At 42.9% G+C, this 6607-nt stretch overlaps 1 long non-coding RNA gene across 1 annotated transcript; it reads right to left on the bottom strand.

The window, feature by feature from the left end:
- Positions 1-2538: 2538 nt before the first annotated feature.
- On the bottom strand, positions 2539-4428 carry LOC138948402 (uncharacterized). Its single transcript, XR_011449986.1, has 4 exons — positions 4295-4428; positions 3946-4041; positions 3525-3669; positions 2539-2784 (listed from the first exon to the last, which is right to left on the bottom strand). It is a non-coding gene; the product is annotated as an uncharacterized lncRNA (long non-coding RNA).
- Positions 4429-6607: the final 2179 nt, after the last annotated feature.

Raw genomic sequence — 6607 nt, 5'->3', positions numbered from 1 at the left:
TTTGAAATTTTCAAAACAGTCGGAAGAGCCTCCCGACTCAGACGAATAGAAATTTGTCGGGTGGTTGTCGTAAGCGTGTCGGTTTAGTCGTAAGGCGATTCTGATTAGTCGTAACGGTAGTCGGAAGACTCGTAAGGGTGGTCGGATTTGTCGGTAGCATAGTTTCGTTCGGATTAGTCGTAAGGGCAGTCTGATTTGTCGTTAGGACAGTCGTTAGCTAGTCGGTTTAGTCGTTACACTGGTCGTGAGAGTCGGCTATTGTTCGGAAGTTTTTCAGCCGGGCCTGTCGTAACTGCAGTCGGAATTGTCGTTACTGCAGTCGGAAGTGTCTGGACACATGTCGGATTTGTCGGCCCTAAAGTCGGGTGGTTGTCGTCTGCTTGTCGGCTACATGGTCGGATCAGTCGTAAGGACAGGTCGGGAGTGAAATTTGGAGCCGAATTTGCATCCGACACTTCCGACCTAGCCGACTTAACTATCCCCGACACTTCTGAAAAATCGTATATGTGAGACCGAGGCATTACATCGTAGGACATCTCACTACCATGAAGTGGGCAGTTAAATTAAACTAGTTAAAGTGCATCTAAACCCAAATTTTCAAACAAAAACTCTTATTACCAATGCAAACATACACTCATATGTGTTCCATCCCCACCACTCAAAAGGCCCAAAGACGCGAGTAGCTCACGCAGCGAGTGGGAAAACCCCGTCAAAGCTAGCAGCGTGCCAGCCTTCTGCTGAAACAAAACGATGATGCTAAAAATAGATTTTCTCCACTGATGACGTAGTAAGGGGAGCAGCCGCCACAGCTGCGAGCACTTGGTCTTGGATCAAGCTGCCAGTGCCAGCATGGGTAGACTCTGTGTTGTTTACGGCTGTAATATTACCTCGGCAAACAAACAAGGAATAATTAAAGCACTCAGGGGTTTTCTAAAGTCCCTCACTGACATAAGGAGAGCTTGGATTAACTTTGTGAAAACTTCCAGAAAAGATTTTTCACAACCAAAAGACTACCAAGTTGTATGCGGACAGCATTTTGCCGACGATGCATTTGCAGACCAGTTCACAGCACCCTTGTTCGAATTCGAACTCGGTTATCGTCCAAAACGGAGGTAGAAGGAGGATGCTGTCCCGTCAGTGATGCCACTAACGTGCATCGATGTTCAGAAGAGATTGAATGCAGCAAAAAAGACAGTGGAGACGGTTGACGTAGAATCCAACCGGAGAAAGAGGCGACGGAAACGAGAAGTTTTGAAGGCAAGTGCGGCTCGATTTTTTTGTGTACCCCAAACACACCTCCTCAGTTCTCATATACTTGGGAATGTACTGCAGGTAAACAATGCTCTTCTCTAAAGATGGGTGAAAGTATGAGATAGACAGAGAGGGTGAGGGAGAATCAGAGACAGGAGGGAAGAAAGGGTACATTATTTATAATATATGAGGTTATACATGTATAAATGTATACAAGTTTTGAATTTGAAAGTCATTGATTCAGTGCCTTTGAATTGTTGTCGTGTTTTCAGGCTGTTCCTTGCAGCTCTGCATTACAATGAAAATGGGGACATAGGTGATGCGCTTGATGATCGAGGAAGGAAATCCACATGTGATAATGTATATGAACATCTAGGGTTGTTTTCAGTATTGTTGATAACATGTTTTGTTTGATTAAGGGTATTCAGCTGGTATTTCCTTGTTTTTCACTACCTTTTTTATTCATGTTTTTGATATGCCTTGACCGACGAGGTAATTTTATAGACGAAAAGGAATCGGTGCATATCATGTTTTATTTGTATAACTGTGTTTTAATTTTAAATGTTTCAAGCGCAAAAAGCATAATTGTAAAGTTATGATGTTTCGCTATATAAATGCTCATTTATTATTATATTATTATTATTATTCCAAAAAGCAAAAAAAGGAGAGTACAGTGTGAGAAAGTCCAAAGGGCCACCAACTTACGGTAAGTTACACGCAGGGTAACTACAGACTGCTGTTTTTTAGCACACACACACAAGTAAAGATACTAATCTTTTCTCATACTCATATTTTTGTTCAGAATTCTGGAAATGTGCACAGTATGTAAACACACACACACACACACACACACTCACAACTGCAGAGGGGAAAAGGCACAGAGAGAAAGATTACATTTACAGACTATCAATATTTTCCCAGTTGGGTATCCCCTATAACTGCAGCATTCTTCTTAGTTTATGCATTTCTGCAAGCATAAAAACTGAACTTGGTTCAGTACTGATAATGTCTTTTCACGACTATCTTATCCTGAGCTATTCATCGTTACATTTACAGGTTACGTGTCAAGACTGTGTCAACATCTCTGAGAAGCTGACCGAGAATCCAGGGGACTCACAAACTTCTCTCCCTGCGAAATTTCGTGACATACCTGACTCTTTGGCCGCTGCATACCACCACCCATTCAGAGAAAAAGCTGCTGCAACCTACAGTACAAGATACCCTAATTAACTGATCCCACATTTTCCCACTGCTGTTGACATCAACCACATACAGAACAAAATTCACTTGAATGGGATTACTGTTTTATTTTATAAGTGATGCATTTTATTCTAATTAAAACATACATTTTCATTTTACTATTTTCATGGAAGCTCGGGCCACTCAATTTCAAATCCTCTGTAAGTATCCTCGGAAGGAAATGCATTTCTGATGGCCCGTACCGCACATGAAGGTAGAGGTATCCTGACTTTCCTCCCTAGCACACCATGACACCACCTCACCAACTGTCGGTATCCTATGTAGCGGTACTTCCTGGAAAATAAAAAAAAGAATCTGTGACATTAGGGTTTGTTCTGTACTCCAGCAGAGGGTTTTTACAAAATGTGTGGAGAGTGGAGGGAGGAACACTTGTTCCTTGCGTATACAGGATTGACTAATGAGGGAATGGCTTGTTTCATGGTTGTGTGTGCGTGTATGTGTGATATTGTCTTTCATGACAAGATCCCTGTAAATCTTTAATTTTACCTCACTTCTATGTTTATAAACTAATAAAGATATTTCCAAAAATGGTGTTTTCTTTCCAGCATTAAGTTTATCTTGTTTCACACAAAGAGTATAAACACTGATTCACTTGTGGACTTCAGTGTGGAAAGATCTCAGGATACAATTTTCATTTTTACTGTTGATACTGATGAGTGCTGTGTATACTATTTCTGCACATGTTTGTTTGTTTTATAATTTGATTGTTGTTGTCCTTGTTTTTGTAATTGACCAACTTCCAACTTTGTCATTTATTAAGAGACGAAGATCAAGGATTGCTTTACACCTGGTAATTAAAACAAACAATCTTCTGTCACCTTCTTCTTCAGGCGTGTGAATGAATGGATGAATATGTTTGTATGTCATGTGGAACAAACCTAGAAGTGTCTGCCACAACATTTTAGAATTTCCAGAATAGCTTTTACAATGTCACAAGTAGAAATAACATTAATCCCAACTCATGAAATTAAAAAGCACATGTTTGGTAAAGAAAGATAAGATTTGTCACTTACTCCTCAAGAGTAGCCTGGAAAGTGCCATGCTCCTGTCGGTACTGGTAATATGCTGTCTCCAGCACATCTGTGTTCAGGCAGACGCTTTGAAAGGCTGGGAGCTGCGTGATGCATGTAATCAGTAATGCCAGGGTTTTTGAGAGGTCTGCAAATATAACACTATTGTTATAACTTATTTTTAACTATAAATTAAGTATAAGAATTAAACTTCTAAACGCCACGATGAAGTTTAAAGGCATTACAGACTAGTACATGTACTAGTAATTAATAGCCATTAACCTCTACATCTATATATAATGTTAAATTTACAAAAGAGTCACACCTTCCCTTTGTTCTTTTCATAACATGTTATAATAAAATTAAATAATGATAGCCTCATTCTTCCAAACCAATAACATGCCAAGTGAAAAGATATACATACCTGCGACTGTTCAGCTTCTCCATGATTTTAGTAGACTCAGTGCAGCAGTTGCATTCCTCCACTTTCTCCATCACCACACAGTTGCCACATTCACACCTGAAAGTAGCACAAACTTCACTTGAATCATTCGTCTCCATTCTTCGACTAAGTATTGTGAATGTGCACATGTGGGAAGTATTCTTAGATTTCACTTGAAAGAAACAATAAGATTAATTCCAAAAATGTAACTTGCCACTGCTCTCTTCAGAGAGAAAAAAACACCGCTAGAAACGTAAACAATGAGACTTTCGCCTTCGTATCATCGTATGACTTACTCAATCTACACGGTAAACGTGAATTCGTTACTCACCAGTCTGTGTTCCCAAGGCGATATGATTATTTTCCTCCACATTCCTCTCATGTTCTTGTGCTGGAGGCTCGAACTGATACGGTACAACGCGATTGTTGTTCCACAAGTTGCCTGCACCACGAGTGTCCGCCATTTCGCTCTGCTCCCCTCAGTACGTCACAAGTTACCAGCTGGCGCTTCGGTAGTTCTCGGGTTTTCTCGGCAAAGTCCGGATCAGCAAATTTAGCTCGCATGTCGGTGGGCGTTTCCTTGCGAACGACTAAGCGCTGAGCGGTTTCAGTGCCGAAAAATGCCATAACTGGAAACCCTATTCACACACTCAAAACTTTGTTTGGAGGGTTTAGACGCACTTTAATGCAGTAGGGGTGAGATTTTGCAGTTCTTCGTTGTAAAAAACACTGCTGTTGTCAATTTCAAATCACGGTGTTGTCAAGAGTAATACCCGCTAGCTTTGGATCAGTTGTCGTGTTTGAAATGACATTTTCGATAAACAGTCCTTGGTCAGGGCCGGACTACCGGGGGGGGGGGGGAGTTATGGGGGTTGCGCAACCCCCCCCCCCCCCCCCTAGCCTAAACATGTACCTCACTTATTTAAAGCATTTTTATTATTGTTTATTTTATGCCGTTTCATGCAAGGAGCGACCATTTTCCTATCTCAGAATATGACCTACCCATCAGCTTCAGGGGGCTTCGCCCCCTGACTCCCACAAGGGGCTTTGCCCCTTGACCCCGCCAGGGGGAACATCCCCCTGGACCACCACTGGCAGCCCGCCCCCTCCTCTTAGCCTAGTCCGGCCCTGTTGGTTGTTCAAAGAAAAGCTGTCTTCGTGAAATGCAGTGCCGTTAAGTTTCATTCTATGAGTTCATGAGATTGACTAAATGTATTTATTTTTGCTTCACGCGACTTGTTTTTCTTCGCCCAGAGAACAGATTATTGAACTGACAAGATTGTGCATCTGAATATAAATCTTTGTTATATGGCCCTTGACGCATGACAATTTTACGACCTAAACAATTATATGTGCTGTGTGGTGCCTTCTCTCCATCAGTCACAGTTAGACTCAATGATTTGTCGGTTATCAGTCTAGGCGGTGTGTGTGTGTGGTTTTTGTTGTTGTTTTGTTTTGGGGGGGGGGGGGGGTTACCAAGTTGGAAAGGCGGGGGTTCTTCTTTGTTTGTGTGTTGCCTTAAACACACTCTCTCTCTCTCTCTCTCTCTCTCTCTCTCTCTCTCTCTCGCTCTCTCTCTCTCTCTCTCTCTCTCCGTATCTCGCTCTCTCTCGCTCGCTCTCTCTCTCTCTCTCTCTCTCTCTCTCTCTCTCTCTCTCTCTCTCTCTCTCTCTCTCTCTCTCTCTCTCTCTCTCTCTCTCTTAGACACGTTACTAAAGTCTTAAATGACGCTATTAGATTCCGTGGGCATTTTACGACGAATGCTCCGAAAGTTTGAAGAAAACGAGTTGAAGATTTACGTTTTTACTGCAAATCAAGGGTTAACAACTAAGCACATACGTACTTCTCCGCTCCCCCCACTAAGTAGTTTATGATTAGGCAGCGATATTTCGATTTCGGGGGATACTTGAAATTTCACAGGTAGTTTCTTGTTTACCCGGCAGAAAGTCGATATCTTTAAACACAGCTGTCGGCTTTGCCCATAAAGATGCATTGAAAGGGACAATTAGTGAACAATTCCACTCAGCTTCAGAAAGTGCCAGGCTGGTACATGGACCATGGATCCACTCAGTATGGTGCGTGTTACAATTGGTACATGGACCATCGATCCACTGTGGTGCGTGCTAAAATCCACAGTCTGTGTAGTCTTGCTGCACAGTGGGACTTTTTGTGTAATCAATTTCTTCATAACGGACACAGTGGTTTTCTTGCAAAACAATCCATCAAAGTATTTTTCACACTGCACGCATACGGAGAGAGACACAGCAAGCAAGCCAGCCCCCCCCCCCCCCCCCCCCCACAAACACACACGCATACACGCACGCACATAGACTGATTTACGCGGCACGCACACACACTGACATACACACACTTACGCATACACAGAAAAACACGCACACACGCACGTACCGTATGCATGCACACACACGCGGCACACACACGCACGCACGCACGCACGCACGCACGCACACACACACGCACACACACACGCACTGGCACACACGCGCGCGCGCGCGCACACACACACGCACAATCAATCAAGTTCAGCATGTTAACTGAAGTCGAAGTTGCGGCGAGAGAGTGAGGTGGCTTTCTGCCAGTGCGGTGCCAGCCTGCCTGAAAGGCGAACCATTAACTCTCGTTT

The sequence above is a fragment of the Littorina saxatilis genome, linkage group LG15 (assembly GCF_037325665.1).
Source record: "Littorina saxatilis isolate snail1 linkage group LG15, US_GU_Lsax_2.0, whole genome shotgun sequence".
In the NCBI taxonomy this organism is placed as follows: domain Eukaryota; kingdom Metazoa; phylum Mollusca; class Gastropoda; order Littorinimorpha; family Littorinidae; genus Littorina; species Littorina saxatilis.
The sequence above is the reverse complement of the archived record's forward strand: the minus strand, read 5'-3'. Positions and strand labels throughout refer to the sequence as shown.